Raw genomic sequence first — 19,550 nt, 5'->3', positions numbered from 1 at the left:
TGCCGTGTTGTGTGGCACTACTACCACCATGCTAAACGGGATAGATTTCAAACTCAAAACTGGGCATCCATGAGATGCTGTGACCCATCAGCAGCAACAGAATTGTATTCAACCGTAAACTGTAACCATAGTGAGGAACCTATTTTTGAAAAATTTAAGGACATCGAATATTAGTCATTCTTCCTCCTGAGTTATTTTTTTAAAAGTCTGTAATATTAATGTGGGGCAGTGAATATGCCACTCTTCAAGAAAACACAGATCAATGTAGATGTCCAGTGGGGAACAACAGGAGAGGGAAGAGATACTTTGTAAATCTAAGCTAACAAAGAACTGCTGTTGCCAGACTCTTGCTGATTGGTTAAAAAAACCTGGCCTAAGAGAAATATTATTTGAACATCTTTGTCTTTAAAAAATACTTTCAGTGAGTGTGTAGGTCCCTTAGAAGCAGGTTACAATAAAAAGACTCTCTTTCCCTCCTTTGTGTTAAACTTTCCTCAGAAATGTCTCATCAGGGTAAATCATCTTGTTTAACTTTGAAAGTCACCAAGTTGTGATAAGTAAGAGCCATCAAGGATAACTTCACCAAAAAATCTGTCTGAAAGAACTTCCAGACCTACTGTGACCAGAACTCTGTTAGATCAACAGTGTCGAGGTCTCTTCGAATTTTATCCTTTTAAAAGAGACATTCCAATACTCCAGTCTCTGCAGAGGGCTGTATTCATTTTGTCCTGTTTTGTGTTTGTGTGAGAGTATATGGGGGTTTGAATATCTGGTTTTTAAAAAGGGAAAATTATTTCACTTCTGAATGACAACTTGTAAGTTAACCAGTCTATGAACTTGTTTTCAAAAAGAAGTTTGGTTTATAATAAGTTGATTTTTTTTCTGTTTACTGAAGGATGCCTGGTTAGAGTCTTTTTATGCTGGGAATAATAGTATCCAAGGTAAACAATTGGCCAGTTTTGTGGGTGAATTAAACATTTAAACTATTGTTACGAACAGTGAAGAAATGAGGCTAGAATTAACTGCGCATTCCTCCCATCATAGTCCGTAACATAAGTTTGAGGTCTCTCATGGGATTTGAAGCACAGAAAATGAGTGATTGGGTGCAGATTAATAATAATTGTTAAAGGATAAAAAGACAGATATCAGGTTTCTGATTCATTGGTAACTGACATGGCTTTGGAAGTTGCTATGATTTTTTTTTTAAAGATGGAAGATTTATTCCTGACTGGTTTACAACAAGTAACCAAGGATAAGCTAAGGGAATTGGCAGATAAATAGAAGTTAGGATTAACCGAAGAAGCAATGGAAGCAGACATAGTTGAGGTAATGCAGCATCGGCGGAGAAAAGAGTTGACGTTTCGAGTCCTCATGACCCTTCGACAGAACTTGAGTAGGAGTCCAAGAAAGAGTTGAAATATAAGCTGGTTTAAGGTGTGTGTGTGGGGGGCGGAGAGATAGAGAGAGAGAGAGGTGGAGGGGGGGGATGTGGTTGTAGGGACAAACAAGCAGTGATAGAAGCAGATCATCAAAAGATGTCAACAACAATAGTACAATAGAACACATAGGTGTTAAAGTTAAAGTTGGTGATATTATCTAAATGAATGTGCTAATTAAGAATGGATGGTAGGGCACTCAAGGTATAGCTCTAGTGGGGTTTTTTTTTAAATAATGGAAATAGGTGGGAAAAGGAAAATCTTTATAATTTATTGGAAAAAAAAGGAAGGGGGAAACAGAAAGGGGAGTGGGGATGGGGGGGAGCTCACGACCTAAAGTTGTTGAGTTCAATATTCAGTCCGGAAGGCTGTAAAGTCCCTAGTCGGAAGATGAGGTGTTGTTCCTCCAGTTTGCATTGGGCTTCACTGGAACAATGCAGCAAGCCAAGGACAGACATGTGGGCAAGAGAGCAGGGTGGAGTGTGAAAATGGCAAGCGACAGGGAGGTTTGGGTCATTCTTGCAGACAGACCGCAGGTGTTCTGCAAAGCGGTCGCCCAGTTTACGTTTGGTCTCTCCAATGTAGAGGAGACCACATTGGGAGCAACGAATGCAGTAGACTAAGTTGGGGGAAATGCAAGTGAAATACTGCTTCACTTGAAAGGAGTGTTTGGGTCCTTGGACGGCGAGGAGAGAGCAAGTGAAGGGGCAGGTGTTGCATCTTTTGCGTGGGCATGGGGTGGTGCCATAGGAGGGGGTTGAGGAGTAGGGGGTGATGGAGGAGTGGACCAGGGTGTCCCGGAGGGAGCGATCCCTACGGAATGCCGATAAGGGGGGTGAAGGGAAGATGTGTTTGGTGGTGGTTTCGCGGAGGCTGAGCGTCAACACGCAGACACTTCCTCCTACCTCTCCCTGGACCATGACCCCACCACTGAACATCAAGCCATTGTTTCCAGGACTGTCACTGACCTCATCTCCTCTGGGGATCTCCCTCCCACAGCTTCCAACCTGATAGTCGCCCAACCTCGGACGGCCCGCTTCTATCTCCTACCCAAAATCCACAAACAGAACTGCCCCGGTAGACCGATCGTCTCAGCTTGCTCCTGCCCCACAGAACTCATTTCTCGTTATCTTGACTCCCTTCTCTCTCCCCTTGTCCAGTCCCTTCCCACCTACATCCGTGATTCCTCTGACACCATACGTCACATCAACAATTTCCAGTTCCCTGGCCCCAACCGCTTCCTCTTCACCATGGACGTCCAATCCCTCTACACCTCCATCCCCCACCAGGATGGTCTGAGGGCCCTTAGCTTCTTCCTCGAACAGAGGCCCGAACAATCCCCATCCACCACTACTCTCCTCCGTCTGGCTGAACTTGTTCTCACGCTGAACAATTTCTCCTTCAACTCCTCTCACTTCCTCCAAATAAAAGGTGTGGCTATGGTTACCCGCATGGGCCCCAGCTATGCCTGTCTCTTTATGGGGTATGTGGAACATTCCTTGTTCCAGTCCTACTCCGGCCCCCTTCCACAACTCTTTCTCTGGTACATCGATGATTACTTCGGTGCTGCTTCATGCTCTCGTCGGGACTTGGAAAAATTTATTAATTTTGCTTCCAATCTCCACCCCTCCATCATTTTCACGTGGTCCATCTCTGACACTTCCCTTCCCTTCCTTGACCTCTCTGTCTCAATCTCTGGTGATAGACTGTCCACCAATATCCATTACAAACCCACCGACTCCCACAGCTATCTCGACTACAGCTCCTCACACCCCGCTTCCTGTAAGGACTCCATCCCATTCTCTCAGTTCCTTCGCCTCCGTCGCATCTGTTCCGATGATGCTACATTCAAAAACAGTTCCTCTGACATGTCCTCCTTCTTCCTTAACTGAGGTTTTCCATCCACGGTCGTTGACAGGGCACTCAACCGTGTCTGGCCCATCTCCCGCGCATCCGCCCTCACGCCTTCTCCTCCCTCCCAGAAACATGATAGGGTCCCCCTTGTCCTCACTTATCACCCCACCAGCCTCCGCATTCAAAGGATCATCCTCCGCCATTTCCGCCAACTCCAGCATGATGCCACCACCAAACACATCTTCCCTTCACCCCCCTTATCGGCATTCCGTAGGGATTGCTCCCTCCGGGACACCCTGGTCCACTCCTCCATCACCCCCTACTCCTCAACCCCCTCCTATGGCACCACCCCATGCCCATGCAAAAGATGCAACACCTGCCCCTTCACTTGCTCTCTCCTCACCGTCCAAGGACCCAAACACTCCTTTCAAGTGAAGCAGCATATCACTTGCATTTCCCCCAACTTAGTCTACCGCATTCGTTGCTCCCAATGTGGTCTCCTCTACATTGGAGAGACCAAACGTAAACTGGGCGACCGCTTTGCAGAACACCTGCGGTCTGTCCGCAAGAATGACCCAAACCTCCCTGTCGCTTGCCATTTTCACACTCCACCCTGCTCTCTTGCCCACATGTCTGTCCTTGGCTTGCTGCATTGTTCCAGTGAAGCCCAACGCAAACTGGAGGAACAACACCTCATCTTCCGACTAGGGACTTTACAGCCTTCCGGACTGAATATTGAACTCAACAACTTTAGGTCGTGAGCTCCCTCCCCCATCCCCACCCCCTTTCTGTTTCCCCCTTCCTTTTTTTTCCAATAAATTATAAAGATTTTCCTTTTCCCACCTATTTCCATTATTTAAAAAAAACCCCACTAGAGCTATACCTTGAGTGCCCTACCATCCATTCTTAATTAGCACATTCGTTTAGATAATATCACCAACTTTACCTTAACACCTATGTGTTCTATTGTACTATTGTCGTTGACATCTTTTGATGATCTGCTTCTATCACTGCTTGTTTGTCCCTACAACCACACAACCCCCCCTCCACCTCTCTCTCTCTCTATCTCTCTGCCCCCCACACACACACCTTAAACCAGCTTATATTTCAACTCTTTCTTGGACGCGAACTCAAGTTCTGTTGAAGGGTCATGAGGACTCGAAACGTCAACTCTTTTCTTCTTCGCCGATGCTGCCAGACCTGCTGAGTTTTTCCAGGTAATTCTGTTTTTGTTTTGGATTTCCAGCATTCGCAGTTTTTTTGTTTTTATAGTTGAGGTAATAGCGCATCATTTGGAATTGGAAGGGATACAAGAGAGGTCACTAGAGATGCATTAGAGAAGACTATTCTTAGTGCGTATGACATGGTCCCTGAGACATACAGGCAAAAGTTTTGAAACATAAAGAAAAAGCCTGAGCAGACCAACAATGAATTTCAGAGGGTAAAGCAAACAAACTTTGATCGTTGGATGCAGCCACATATGACACCTTCAGGGAAATAATTCTCCTGGAGAAATTAAAAAATTCACTCCCTCTTGTTGAAAGAACTCATACACAGAACCAGAAGGTTTCAACAGCTTGACAGACAGCAGAGATGGCTGATGATTACGAGCTTGTCCATAAATTCAAATCCTTTATCCATCACCCAAGAAAGATAGAAAGTGGGAGGGTGAAAGGAAGGCAAGTAGCCAGGGAAGGGACAACTGGGAGTCTGCTGAAATCTCTTCTTCAGACCAAAAAAGAGAGTTCTGAGGGTGGGAGTAACATCCAAAGGCCTAAATGTTTCCATTGTAACAAAGTGGGACACATTCGGGAAAATTGCTGGAAGTTGCATAGGAAATCCATGGGATTTATTAGGGTACGTAAGGGTGATTCAGAAAAGAAAGCCCCAGCTGAAAATACAACTGATCAAGTTGTATGTTAACCGCAGCTGTGAGTCCGAGTGCGGGGGAGGTGAACAAGATACCTGAAAGCTACAGGGAATTCTTATCAAAAGGAAAAGTAAAGCCTCATTTCTCCAGTGAAGCAGGTAAGCCTATAGTTATACTTAGGGATACATGGGCTACCCAATCCCTTTTGCTGGGGAAAGGCCTGACTTTTCCACAAGAGAGTGTGCTAAATGCCAAGGTTTTAGTGAATGGTATTGGCAGGGAGTATATACCCACACTTTTGTATCGGGTGCATCTGGAGCGAGACCTAATGTCTGGAATGGTAACAGTAGGGGTTGTTCATAGTTTGCCCGTTGACTTACTCCTCGGAAATGATTTGGCTAGAGCGAAAGTAGTAGCTTCTCTAGTAGTTACAGAAAGACCAGATGAAGTCAAGGAGACAGAGCAGTTGCAGGAAAAGGTTCCTGGAATTTTTCCTTCTTGTTTAGTGACCCAAGCAATGGCTAAACAAGTTCCATCATCATTGGTAAAATTGGCACCACAAACAGATATTTAGCTTTCGGAAACTTGCTTTGAGGGTTTGGACAATCCGAACGAAATGTTCAGTAAGACGTCTCTAGGTTGGCTTGCTGAGACTCAATCAAAGTTAAGTGGCGCAATCGCTCAAAATGAAGCTGAAGCAGAAGGGGTTCTAGAATGCTACTGTATTAAAAGTGGGATTCTGATGAGGAAGTGGAGACCTCCTCACAGATTTGCAGACAAAGAGTGGATCAGGTCATGGTACCGCCCAAATATCATCAGGAAATAAGGATAGCTCATGAGATTCCTATGGCAGGGCATGTAGGGATCTAAAAGACCCAAGCACGTATAAGTCACCATTTTTACTGGCCAGGTCTTCACAGGGATATGGTGTAGTTCTGTAAAGCATGCTATACGTGCCAGATGGTGGGAAAAGCACAACATGCAATCAAACCGACACCTTAATTCCCATACCCATTTTAGGAGAACCATTTAGTAGAGTGTTGGTAGACTGTGTGAGACTGTTGTTGAAAACAAAAACAGGATACCATTATATCCTTGCTATTATGGATATGACAACTCAATTTCCAGAGGCCAGCCCTTTGAGAACGATTACAGCTAAGGCTGTGTAGAGAAGTTAACCCAAATTTTTACTAGATGTGGATTACTGATGGAGATCTAGTCAGATTAAGGTTCCAAATATATGTCTAAAATTTTTAAAAACATAATGGGCTGAATTTTCCCCCTGTTGGGGGGGAAGTTGATGGGCGGGCGCTTCCGATCGACGCCCCCGAACGGAGGCACGACGCCATTTAGGTGTGTGGGCCAATTAAGGCCTGCCCAGCATAACGTCCGCAGGGAAGCGCTATGCACTCCCTGTGCGGATGGGGCGGGGGGATCCATAAAATCGAGAGTCCGCTCTTTCGCGCATGCGCACAAAAGAGCGCACATCTCCCTGAGGCTAAGTAGACATGTTCATAATTTCCAAAACAACTTTATTAAAGTTTTTAAAACCCTACATGAAACCTCACCCCCGCCGGTGGATGAGGTTTCATGTTTTTTCCAGCTGTTGCCAGGGCTCCTGGCCTGCCCACTAACCTTAAGGTTGGACAGGCAGGTCCTTTAATTGTTTAAATGATCCTGTCAATGGCCTCAATTGGCCATTGACAGGTCGGCGGGCCCGCAGCCGAGTTTGCTGTACCGCCATCATCCTGAAAATTTAAATGGGGCGGGGTGACGTCGGCAGTTCCGCCCAACGTCATCCCGCGTCATTTTACGCGTCGGCAAGCGGGCCCTACCTCCATTCGCCGACGGTAAAATCCTACCCAATGTGTAGTTTGGGTATGAAACAGTACGTCCACAGCATACCATTTACAGACCCAGGGAGCTTTAGAGAGGTACCACCAAACTCTGTTATGACCTGTGGAGAAATGGGGCTAAAATTAACTGTGCACTCCTCCCATCATGATCCACAACACCACCCATGACACATCAAGTTCTGCAGCAGTCGACCCCATATGCAGCAAGACATGGGCAACATTCAGACTTGGCTGAAAAGTGACAAGTAACATTTGTACCACATAAGTGCCAGGCAATGACCATCGCTAACAAGAGAGAAACTAATCATCTCCCCTTGACATTCAGTGGCATTACAATCACTGATTTGGAGGCTTGGCCTAAATAGCCAAGTGGTTATGGTACTGGGTTTGTAACCCCAAGATCAAGAGTTCAAATCTCACAATGGCAAACTATGAAACAATGTAACTTCATCTGAAACAGATGGAAACGGGTTTGTACTCGAAAGAGTTACGCACCTTTGTAGGGAAGGAAATCTGCCCTCCTTACCTGGTCTGAGCTACATCTGACTCTGGCCCCACCCCCCATCTCATCAAAGAATAAAAAAAAACATTCGATATTTACCGGGGTCGAGTTCTGGTCATAAACCAGCTGATCACCGCCATGCTGTGGAATCGACTGGTCACTTTGACCCCTCCCCCGGACTTTGTCACAAGAATCCAGAAATTGTTACTCGACTTCTTCTGGGACAAAAGATTGCACTGGGTCGCTGCTGAAGTTCTGAGTCTCCCGCTTAGGGAGGGTGGTCAGGCGCTAGTGTGCCTACGCACACAGGTGGCAACTTTCCGCCTTCAGACCCTGCAGCGATACCTCTACGTCGAGCCTCCTCCTAGATGGTGTGCCCTGATGACGTATTTCTTCCGTCAGGTGCACAGCCTGAATTATGACGTGCAGCTCCTGTTTATAGAACAGATGGGCCTCGGTGGCTCCGTGCAGGCGTTGCCCGTCTTTTACCAGGACCTGATCAAAGTCTGGAAAGTGGTCGCCTCGCGACGCAGCTCTCCCCCGTCAGGAGTAGCGGCTATCATCAGAGAGCTGCTGCTCAGGAATCCGCCCCTCCGTCCTTGTCAGTGGTTGGCGGAGAGGAGGGCTGTGGCCGCAGGGGTGACCAGGATCGGGGACGTGCTGGGTGGTGGAGGACTGGGCTGGATGTTCCCGCAGGAGTTGGCGCGACCCACATCCGTGAGTGTCCAGGTCGCAGCCGATGCCATCCAAGACCTGAGAACGGTCGTGCTCGGACCCGACGTTATTTTGGGTCTTGAGGTGGCCCAGGTGCGCGGTGGTCTTCCGTCTGAATGTTCCCCTGTTCAGACGGAATTCCATATTGGCCCCAAGCCCCGAACCCTCCCTCGGGTGCTGGTGCCCCGCAATATGAGCTGCCTTGGGGACATGCCCTCCATGCCTTTTGGCACGGCAAAGAGGGGCTTTTTGTACGGACTGCTGCTGCACACCTTCCATTTTCTCGCCCTTGTCCGTCGCCCGGACACGCCCTGGCGTGCCTTGTTGCCGTCCGATGGCGGAGGCCCCTGATGGGAGGCCCTCTACGGAGGTGTCCTCCCCCTTTCTATCGGGGACCTGGGTTGGAGGGTGTTGCATGCAGCAGTCCCCTATAATAAGAGGATGCATAGGTTCACGGACTCTCAGGACACGTGCCCTTTTTGCGGTCTTGTGGAGTCCGTGGACCATGTATACATAGGGTGTTGTAGGCTGCACTCCCTTTTTAGTTACTTGAAAAACCTTTTATTGATGTTTTGTTTGCACTTCAGCCCCACGCTCCTGATCAATGGGCACCCGGTGCGGAAGGGGGTCGGGAAGGAGGAGGACCTCCTCGTGAACCTGCTCCTGGGCCTCGCCAAGTTGGCCATTAACAGGTCCAGGCAGCGGGCGATCGACGGGGGAGTCCCGCCCGATTGTTTGTCCCTCTTCCGCGGCTACGTTTGCTGCCGGATGTCCCTGGAGAGGGAGCACGCGGTGTCTGCTGACACTCTCGAGGCCTTCCATGCTCGGTGGGCACCGCAGGGACTGGGGTGTTTTGTTGACCCCTTTAATCACATTTTGATTTAAAGTTTGTAAGGTTCCTTTAAACTTTGTCCTTGGTTTTACAGCTGACCTGAATTAGGGGCTGTGCCTGATTTATCCCAATTTTGTTGATTTGGTTTTCATTTAAAAGATTATCAAGAGTTCATCTTCTTAACGATCTCGTGGAGGCAATTGTGGATTCAGTTTTTTTCCTGATACTGAGGAGAGAAGGTGTGTGGTGTTGGTGTTGGTGTTGCTGCTCCTCAGTGTTTCAACTGTTTCTGCTGCTGCTTTTGGGGTTGCTTCTGCTGTGTGCTGCTGCCCCTGCACTCGAGGGTGTTTGCTGCTGCTGCTGCCCCTGCACTCAAGGGTGTTTGCTGCTGTTGCTGCCCCTGCACTCAAGGGTGTTTGCTGCTGCTGCTGCCCCTGCACTCCAGGGTGTTTGCTGCTGCTGCTGGACCTGCACTCGAGGGTGTTTGCTGCTGCTGCTGGACCTGCACTCGAAGGTGTTTGCTGCTGCTGCTGGACCTGCCCGTGTGGAGCAAAAGGAGAGAGAGGGAGAGAAGAGGAACAGCTTCTGTTGCTACAGGACAGGAAGGCCAGGAGGCCAGGACTGTGTCTAAAAACAACATCCTAGGTGGGTGTCCAACATTATTGTTTGTGTAAGGTGGGGGCAATAAAGGACTGTGTTTTGTAGGGGGAGGAAAGAAGACTGCAGGAAGGTTTGGGGAAGGAAGAGAGGGGTGTGTGTGTGTGTGTGTGTGTGTGTGTGTGTGTGTGGTTAAAACCACCTTTCTGCTACCCCCCCCCCCCGCCCCACCCAGCCCTTTCCCAGTAAGGCCAGCGGTGGCTGGTGAAGGCATCGCCTCCCCCTGCAAGAAGATCATCAGGCCCCCACCCAATGTCCACCTTTCATTGGAGACACCCACCTGGACTCTTCCCTTCTCCCTCTTGTGCCTCCCTGTCCTTCACTCCTCTCCCTCCTCTCCTCTCCTGTACAAAAGGGGGAGGTTATTACTACCTCTCTCTCCCTAGGGAGGAACATTGTATATTTAAAAAAAATATATATATATTAAAAAATATATATAATTTAAAAAAAAATGGCCAATCCTTCCAAGGGTGGGCGTGGCTCTGGCCCTAAGGCCAGTTCAACATCTCCTGTGGCCGGGCCCTCGAGGGCTAATGTGGAGGCGGCTTTGTCACCGGTGGCAGGGCCTACAAAAAAGACCTATGCGGGGGTGGTTGCTTCTGCAGCTCCTGCTGCTCCCGCTGCCCTGTCGCCATTCCGTCTCCTCACCAGGGCCCTCGGGGTAAAATGCTACGCTCACCCTGAGATGACTATTGAGGCCTGCGTTAAGGCTATGGCTGGGGTTGTCGGCCCCTCAGCCATTGTCGCGGACTCAAAGATGTATGGGAGGGCCATCTTTTTGAGGTCCGGGCAGGCGGTGCAACTTGCCCTGCAGAAGGGGCTCACAGTGGGCGGGACTTTTCTGGCGGTGGACCCCGTTGAGGCCACCGCCCAGAAGATTGTTATTTCAAATGTCCCGCCCTTTATACCATGTGGGCTCCTCCTCCCCCACCTTAATGGGCTGGGGGAGGTCAGGGGTTGCGCCAGTCCCGCTCGGCCTCAAAGACTCGGCCCTCCGCCACGTGTACTCCTTCCGGCGCCAAGTTTTCATCCGCTTGGCCCGGGAGGAGTGCCTGGAGGGGGCCTTCTCAGTTAATTTTGAGGGGACCGCCTATTGGGTCTTCTGGACCGCGGAGGGCGTGCAGTGCCATGCCTGTAAGAAGGTGGGGCACGTAAGAAAGAACTGCCCCGCCTCCAAGGCCAAGGGCCCCACCCAAGCGGCCGCGGCTGGCACCGCCCCTCCTCCCCCCGCCACCACTCCATCTCCCTCCCTGCAAGGGGAAGCGACCCCGGCAGCAGCTGCCATCTCGGCTGCCGGTGAGGCGGGGGGAGAGCCCCCGCGCCGTAAGAAGGCGCGGAGGAAGACCCGAAATTTGGAGGCGGCCCCTGAAACGCCCCAAACCCCCCAAACACCTGGAAAAACCGGCTCGGGGGAAAAAACATCATCCGGCCCCGGCGTTGTGTCCACGTGTGCTCGCGGGTCCGTGGGCGCTAAGGCGCCAAGTGCTGGTCCCGGCATCATCCCTGCACGTGCTCCCGGGGCCAGCGGGGAAAAGACGCGGGACCCCGAGCCGGGGAAACAAACATTGAAAACCCAGAGGGTGGAGTGTCCGGGAGGGCTGGACAAGGAGGAGGGGGCCTCGGAAATGGAGGTCTCCCTAGCCCCCAGCCTGACCCGGAAGAGACGTCACGCTTCGGAGGAGGAAGTGGGTGACGCCCAAACTGAAGAAGTTGGGCGTGTCCCTTCCCCTGATGAAGAGGTGGTGGCGTCTCCACCCAGTAAAACCTCGCCCTGCCCTCTGGGGGAACCCGAAACCCCTACCCCTACCACTGTTCCCCTTACCAGTCTGCTGCAGTCCCCTGAACAGGGCCCCTCGGGGGTCACTGAGGGCACCTCCCTTGAGGTGGTGTCCGACTCCAGGGCACTTAACACCCCCGAGATACCTTCTGGCTCGTTGGGGGACTGCAGATTTGAAATTTTTAAAAATGTTAATGGGTCATTGGGTGGCGGCGAAAAGGAGGGCCTTCCCGCTCCCTCACAAACCTTGACACCGGGCGTCCTATGTTTAGGTCAGGAGCTTGTCCTGAGCTCCCCGGACTACCCAGAGCCGGGAGGAGAGCGGGCATCAGAACTGCCGCTGCCCTCTGGCCCAAAATGTTTAGAGGAGACCAGAGAGGACTCCTCTTGCCTTGATCCTGGGGGTGGGATCGAGGCACAGATAGAGTCAGCTGGCAGCTCCGAATCTGCCCCCGTACTCAAAGCGGGGGAGGGGTCAGAAGCTGGAGGCGACGACCCAGAGGAGGACAGGGTGTCGGTGGTGAGCGTTGGGGATTATGCGAGGCGGTGGATCCCCTGGTGCCCTCCACTGACTCCCCCCTCATCCCCCCAAGGGAACTCCGGGACTTTTTGTCGGGCACCGCGGTCGCCGAGACAGGGTTCAGTTGGCCTTGGACCGGTGGCATTCTTTTCCGCTGATGTTCTGGTCCACTCGTGAGGCTCTCAAGTCTCCCGAGTTGGATAGGAACGCGCGGCGGAGGGTCCAAACGTTTCTCGCTGGGCTCCTGAAGGAGAGGAAGGACTAAAAAGTCCCCTTCTTTTTAATTACTTAAGCTGAATGTTTGATGTACCTTTGACAATGAAGACGACTATAGCCAGCCTCAACATCCGCGGCAGTAGGGGCGCACAGCGCAGGTTCCAGAACTTCTCGGTCCTCAGGGATGGGAAGTATGCGTTGTGCTTCCTGCAAGAAAGCCATACCGGTCCGGGAGACGAAGCCACGTGGCTCCTGGAGTGGCAAGGGGGGGTCTACATGAGTCACCTAGCCTCCAATTCGGGCAGGGTGGCTATCTTGTTGGCCCCGCATTTTCAGCCGGAGATCTTGGGGGTCAAGGAGCCGGTGCCAGGCCGGTTGCTGCACCTGACTGTGCGTCTGGGGGGGGCGGTGCTTCACTCCCCTGGGCACGCAGCAGCAAGCGAGCTTCTTTGAAGAAGTGTCCACTCATCTCGGCTCCATCGACGCTGGCGAGTGCATCGTCTTCAGGGGGGATTTCAATTGCACCCGCGGGGTCCGGGACCGTCATGGTACCCCGCACTGCACGCGAGGTGTGAGTAAGTTGCGGGACCTGGTCAGGTCCTTCGACTTAGTGGACGTCTGGCGAAATCTCCATCCTGACTCCAGCGTGTTCACCTTTGTGTCACCTGGAGTCGGAGCGTCCAGACTCAACCGCCTTTACGTTTCAAAGGCGTACGTGTCCTGCGTTCCGGCTGCTTCTATACAGCAGGTTCCGTGCACCGACCACCATCTGGTGTGGGCGGAGCTCACTTCGTTCTGCGCTCGGACGGGGTCCGCGTACTGGCATTTTAATAACCTGTTGTTGGAAGACCAGCGGTTCCTGGACTCGTTCCGTCGCTTCTGGGCCGGCTGGAGAAGGAAGCGGGGAGGCTTCCCCTCCTTGAGGCTATGGTGGGACGTGGGCAAGACTCACGTCCGAGTTTTCTGTCAAGAGTACGCGAAGGGGTCGACAAAGAGACGCAAATCCAGGGTCGAGGAGTTGGAGAAGGAGGTGCTCGACCTGGAGGCACGTCTCCGTCAGCCCGACGCGGACCCGGCCCTGCGGTCAGTGTACGATGAGAAGAAGGGCGCGCTGCGGGACCTGCAACTGGTCGGGTCTCGGGGCGCGTTCGTGAGGTCGCGGATCTGTTTCCTTAAGGAGATGGACCGTGGCTCCCCCTTCTTCTACTCGCTGGAAAAAAGGCACGGGGTCCGTAAGCAGCTCCTTACGCTGCTGGCCGATGACGGATCCCTTGTCTCTGATCCGGAGGGCATCAGGGCCATCGCCCGAGATTACTACACTGCCCTGGTCTCTCCGGTTCCATCCAGTGAGGAAGCTTGCAGAGTTTTGTGGGAGGACCTGCCGCAGGTCGGCCCGGAGTGCTTGACTCCCCTTTAAGTCTGGGGGAGCTGACCGGCGCACTTGACAGTCTTTCTAGGGGCAAAACCCCGGGACTAGACGGGCTGATCGTGGAGTTTTTCAGGGCGTTCTGGGACGTCTTGGGGAGCGACTTCGCGGGGGTCCTGGGGGAGAGTATTGCTACCGGGGAGATGCCCCTTTCGTGGCGCAGGGCCGTGATTGCCCTGCTGCCGAAGAAGGGGGATCTCCGCCTTCTAAAAAACTGGCGCCCGGTCTCCCTCCTCAGCACGGACTACAAAATCTTCGCCCGAGCCATGTCCTCGTGGCTCGGCACCGTGCTGGACCACATGATCCACCCTGACCAGTCCTACACCATCCCGGACCGAACCATTTATGATAACATCCATCTGGTCCGGGACATCATCCACCATTCCCAGAGGGCTGGCCTGTCGAGCGCCTTCCTGTCTCTCGATCAGGAGAAGGTGTTCGACAGGGTGGATCACGAATACTTACTCGGAACTCTGCGAGATTTCAGGTACGGGACGCATTTTGTCGCCCGGATCCGACTTCTGTACACCGCCGCGGAGTGTCTAGTGAAGGTTAACGGGTCCCTGACGGCGCCCCTTCGCTTTGGGAGAGGGGTACGTCAGGGCTGCCCCCTGTCTGGCCAGTTGTATTCTATTTGCGTGGAGCCTTTCCTGCGCCTCTTGTGGAGGAGGTTGTCGGGATTGGTTCTGCGCGGGCCGGGCATCGGGGTGGTCCTTTCGGCTTACGCCGATGACGGGCTCCTTATGTTTAGTGACCCGGCTGACCTGCGGAGGATGCGCGAGTGCCAGGAGGTCTACTCTGCCGCTTCTTCTGCCAGGATCAACTGGGGTAAATGTTCTGGACTCCTGGTCGGTCAGTGGCAGATGGATCCCCTACCCGAGGAGCTCAGGCCTTTCACCTGGAGCAGGACCAGCCTCCTCTACCTGGGGGTCCATCTCTGCCCCGCTGAGGAATCCTGGCCGGCAAACTGGCAAGAACTGGAGACGAAAGTCACCGCTCACCTGCGGCGCTGGACAGGACTGCTCCGAGTGCTATCTTACCGAGGTCGAGTTCTGGTCATAAACCAGCTGATCGCCGCCATGTTGTGGTATCGGCTGGTCACTTTGACCCCTCCCCCGGACTTTGTCACAAGCATCCAGAAATTGTTAGTCGACTTCTTCTGGGACAAAAGATTGCACTGGGTCACTGCCGAGGTTCTGAGTCTCCTGCTTAGGGAGGGTGGTCAGGCGCTAGTGTGCCTACGCACACAGGTGGCAACTTTCCACCTTCAGACCCTGCAGCGATACCTCTACATCAAGGCTCCTCCTAGATGGTGTGCCCTGACGACGTATTTCTTCCGTCAGGTGCACGGCCTGAATTATGACGTGCAGCTCCTGTTTATAGAACAGATGGGCCTCGGTGGCTCCTTGCAGGCGTTGCCCGTCTTTTACCAGGACCTGATCAAAGTCTGGAAAGTGGTCGCCTCGCGACGCAGCTCTCCCCCGTCAGGAGTAGCGGCTATCGTCAGAGAGCCGCTGCTCAGGAATCCGCCCCTCCATCCCTTTCAGTGGTTGGCGGAGAGGAGGGCTGTGGCCGCAGGGGTGACCAGGATCGGGGACGTGCTGGGTGGCGGAGGACTGGGCTGGATGCTCCCGCAGGAGTTGGCGCGACGCGCGTCCATGAGTGTCCAGGTCGCAGCCGATGCCATCCAAGACCTGAGAACGGTCGTGCTCGGACCCGACATTATTTTGGGTCTTGAGGTGGCCCAGGTGCGCGGTGGTCTTCCGTCTGAACGTTCCCCTGTTCGGACAGAATTCCACATTGGCCCCAAGCCCCGAACCCTCCCTCGGGTGCTGGTGCCCCGCAATATGAGCTGCCTCGGGGACATGCCCTCCATGCCTTTTGGCACGGCAAAGAGGGGCTTTTTGTATGGACTGCTGCTGCACACCTTCCATTTTCTCGCCCTTGTCCGTTGCCCGGACATGCCCTGGCGTGCCTTGTTGCCGTCCGGTGGCGGAGGCCCCCGAAGGGAGGACCTCTACGGAGGTGTCCTCCCCCTTTCTATCGGGGACCTGGGTTGGAGGGTGTTGCATGCAGCAGTCCCCTATAATAAGAGGATGCATAGGTTCACGGACTCTCAGGACACGTGCCCTTTTTGCGGTCTTGTGGAGTCTGTGGACCATGTATACATAGGGTGTTGTAGGCTGCACTCCCTTTTTAGTTATTTGAAAAACCTTTTATTGATGTTTTGTTTGCACTTCAGCCCCACGCTCCTGATCTATGGGCACCCGGTGCGGAAGGGGGTCGGGAAGGAAGAGGACCTCCTCGTGAACATGCTCCTGGGCCTAGCCAAGTTGGCCATTAACAGGTCCAGGCAGCCGGTGATCGACAGGGGCGTCCCGCCCGATTGTTTATCCCTCTTCCGCGGCTACGTTCACTGCCGGATGTCCCTGGAGAGGGAGCACGCGGTGTCCGCTGGCACTCTCGAGGCCTTCCGTGCCCGGTGGGCACCGCGGGGACTGGGGTGTTTTGTTGACCCCTTTAATCACATTTTGATTTAGTTTTAATGTTCCTTTAAATTTTTGTCCTTGGTTTTACAGCTGACCTGAATTAGGGGCTGTGCCTGATTTATCCCAATTTTGTTGATTTGGTTTTCATTTAAAAGATTATCAAGAGTTCAAATCTCACAATGGCAAACTATGAAACAATGTAACTTCATCTGAATAGGAACAGATGGAAACGTGTTTGTACTCGAAAGAGTTACAATCACTGAATTCCCCAATTAGCAACATTCTGGGGTTACCATTGACCAGAAACTGAACTGGACGAGTCTTATGAAAACTGTGGCAGCAGGTCAGAAGATTGGAACTCTGCAGTGAATAACTCACTTCCCAAATCCTGTCCACCATCTAAAAGGCACAGGTCAGGAGCGTGATGGAATACTCTTCACTTGGTTGGATGCGTGCAGCTCTAACAACTCTAAAGAAGCTTGACAGCATCTAGGGCAAAGCAGCCTGCTTGATTGGCACCACATTAACTATTTGCTCACTCCAACCACCATTGCACAGTGGCAACAGTGTGTACCACCTACAAGATGCACTGCAGCAACTCACCAAGGATCCTTCAACAGCAGCTTCCAAACCCATGACTGCTATTACCTCAAAGGACAAAGGCAGCAGTTACATGGGAACACCACCACCTGCAAGCCCCCATCCAAGCCACACACTATCCTGATTTGGAATATATCACTATTCCTTCACTGTTGCTGGGTGAAAATCCTGGAACTCCCTTCCTAACAGCACTGTGGATGTACCTACACCACATGGACTGCAGTGGTTCAAGAAGGCAGCTCACCACCACCTTCTCAAAGGCAATTAGGAATGAGCAATAAATGCAGACCTGGCCAGCAATGCCCATATCCCTTGAAAGAATACATTCTTAAAATTTATCCTCCAGCCAGATTAGAACCTAAATACTTATAATGATGCACTGAATTCTAACTATTACATTGCTAGCTGTGGTTTACTAGTCTATATAGAATTAGGTTTGTAAAAAGGAGAGTATTTTACCAATTCATAAATACTGGTGTATGCTAGAATTTCTGTAGCATGTGATATCATTATCCCATCACCCTATACATGGCTAATGTTGAAGTAGAGATATGCGTGCAGCAATTTGAGTCTTTCACTGACAGCTACCATCAGACTTATGCTGACTGGTCTAGAAATTCAGTCTCCGCCAAAAATTCCACAAGGTTTATAATTCTAATGACTTGGAACTGAGGAGCGGCCCATAACCCTCGTGTCGCGACAGAGGCTCTTCCGCCAGCACCCATTCTAAATGTGTAAAGCCCATAACTGTGAATAAATTATGAGATTATGTGATACCTTGGACGTCACCACGATCACAGCTACTGAATTGATTTTACTGAAACGTGGCTTCTGGTGGAACTTCAATGATCCCTTAAAAATCTATGGAGCTCCACACCTTGCCTCTGGCTGTAAAATGACAGTCTGCACATGGAGTCACATTTCTGACTTCACAATCATGAAATAACAATTCTCTTGCTATATTAAGTATCAATCCTGGCACAAGAACAAATAAATATCACATTTCATAAAGAGGATAAGCTAGAAAGTGATAGTGGGCTTTTACTACTTTGGAGTCAGTGCAGGAGAAGGTGCTCAGTCTGATAAATAGTGCTGGGCTCTCAAACCAAAAGGCTTGCATTTAATTAAATCATTGGCTGTGATTTTTTTTTGTGCCCACTGGTGGGCAATATGGTGAGAAGACCAAAAATCAATTTCACGACGCCATGAAACCAGTTCGCGATCGTCCGTTTAGCCTTTCAATGGCAAGCCACCTTTCCCGCCATCAGATGTCGGGAACCTCATTGTAATGCATCTGCATATCATTGTAAGGCCAGCCTGCTGGACTTATGTTGACAGGAAAACGCACTGACATGTTTCACAACAGCGCATAAGGTGTGCACTTGGCAGGCTGCACTTCGCTCAGGACTTCAAGGTTTGTTTGCTTAGCTTACTTCGGTCAGCACTCGCAGTCATCAGTGCCAGACTTCACAGACAGCACCACATCACTTTTAGGGGGGCTCACAGGCAGGTTTCTACCTACCAGATCAGCCATATGTGAATTGTTTTTCAATGGCTGCAGGACTAGGGCTTGCTTGGGAGTGGGGAAGAAGTGGCCTCAGGGAAGGGAAGAGGCTAAAAAACGAGGGCTGTACTGGAGAAGTAGGGTATCCCAGGGTGTGTGTGGGAGCACATGTTGATTTGTGCAAGTGGCCTCAAGATGGTGAGGGCTGGAGAGGCAGTCTCCAGAGGAGATGAGGCCAGATGGACATGCAAGGATGTGTGTGTGAGAATGGGTGGTGATGTCACTTGAGCTGGTAGTGAGTGAGATACCAGTGAATGTGTGACGGGCTTGTGAATGATGAGATGGTTTCCAAACCTTGCCTGCACGGGTGAGATCGTTCATGCTTTGGATGGCCACCCTCCTTTGTGCAGCAATAGCACTGATCACCACTGCCATCACCTACCAAGCCAAGGTGGTAATGTTGCTGTCCATCCTGAGGCCACAGGGGGAGTAGAGGACATCACAGCGGGTCTTCATGGCATCCAAAAGGCACTCAAGGGCTGCAGCCTTCTTGCCTTTCTGGGCCATGTCTTCTTTGCTACAGTCCTGGGCTGGAAGCACTGAATGCAACTGTACTTTAAATGTGGTGCCTGGCGTGATGAAGCATGGAGGTGACGACATGGCAGGTGAATCGTAGCCTGCCTGCCATCAACACAGCGTGTATCTCGGGAATGCATAATTAATGCGGCAGGTATGGGATGATACGACATGAAAACCCGCCTTTGCGGCCGGCGGGTAAAACGTCATTTCTCCCACCTGCTACTGCACGTAGTGCAAATCTGGGACGATTTTGCCCATTGTGTTACACAGCCATGCTCTGCACAGCTAGTGCAGGCATGAAAATGTCAATAAAACAATTTCAAAAAGTGCGCTTATAATAACGTTTTAAAATATTGGTTAAATGGTTGAGTTTTAAATGAAATAAACTTTAAAAGACAAAAAAATCCAAATACTCTGATATACTGTTCACCCCTCCCTCTATTGCTTTCCCTAATCAATTGTTCTATTTTTAACAAGTGACATTCAATTCACAAGATCCAGCTGTCACAACAGCTTAAAGTCAATGAGACTAGCTGTCCTTGCATTACACATTTGCTTTTCTCCAATGATTTAATAAGCAAATACGATTCACTCCCAAAATACCCATGTAAAAGTCTATGTAGTGAATGAGATTTGTTAAGACTTGTTTGAAAAGGTTTACAATATCAAATTTCTGCTATTCACCAACCATCAACCCAAACCACCAGAAGCGAAACAA

General features: G+C 51.1%; 1 protein-coding gene across 13 annotated transcripts in view; it reads right to left on the bottom strand.

The window, feature by feature from the left end:
- ank2b (ankyrin 2b, neuronal) overlaps positions 1-19,550 on the bottom strand; it is an 882,930-nt gene that overhangs the window by 407,208 nt on the left and 456,172 nt on the right. The window lies entirely within an intron of this gene.

Source organism: Carcharodon carcharias, chromosome 1, assembly GCF_017639515.1.
Source record: "Carcharodon carcharias isolate sCarCar2 chromosome 1, sCarCar2.pri, whole genome shotgun sequence".
Lineage (NCBI taxonomy): Eukaryota > Metazoa > Chordata > Chondrichthyes > Lamniformes > Lamnidae > Carcharodon > Carcharodon carcharias.
The sequence above is the reverse complement of the archived record's forward strand: the minus strand, read 5'-3'. Positions and strand labels throughout refer to the sequence as shown.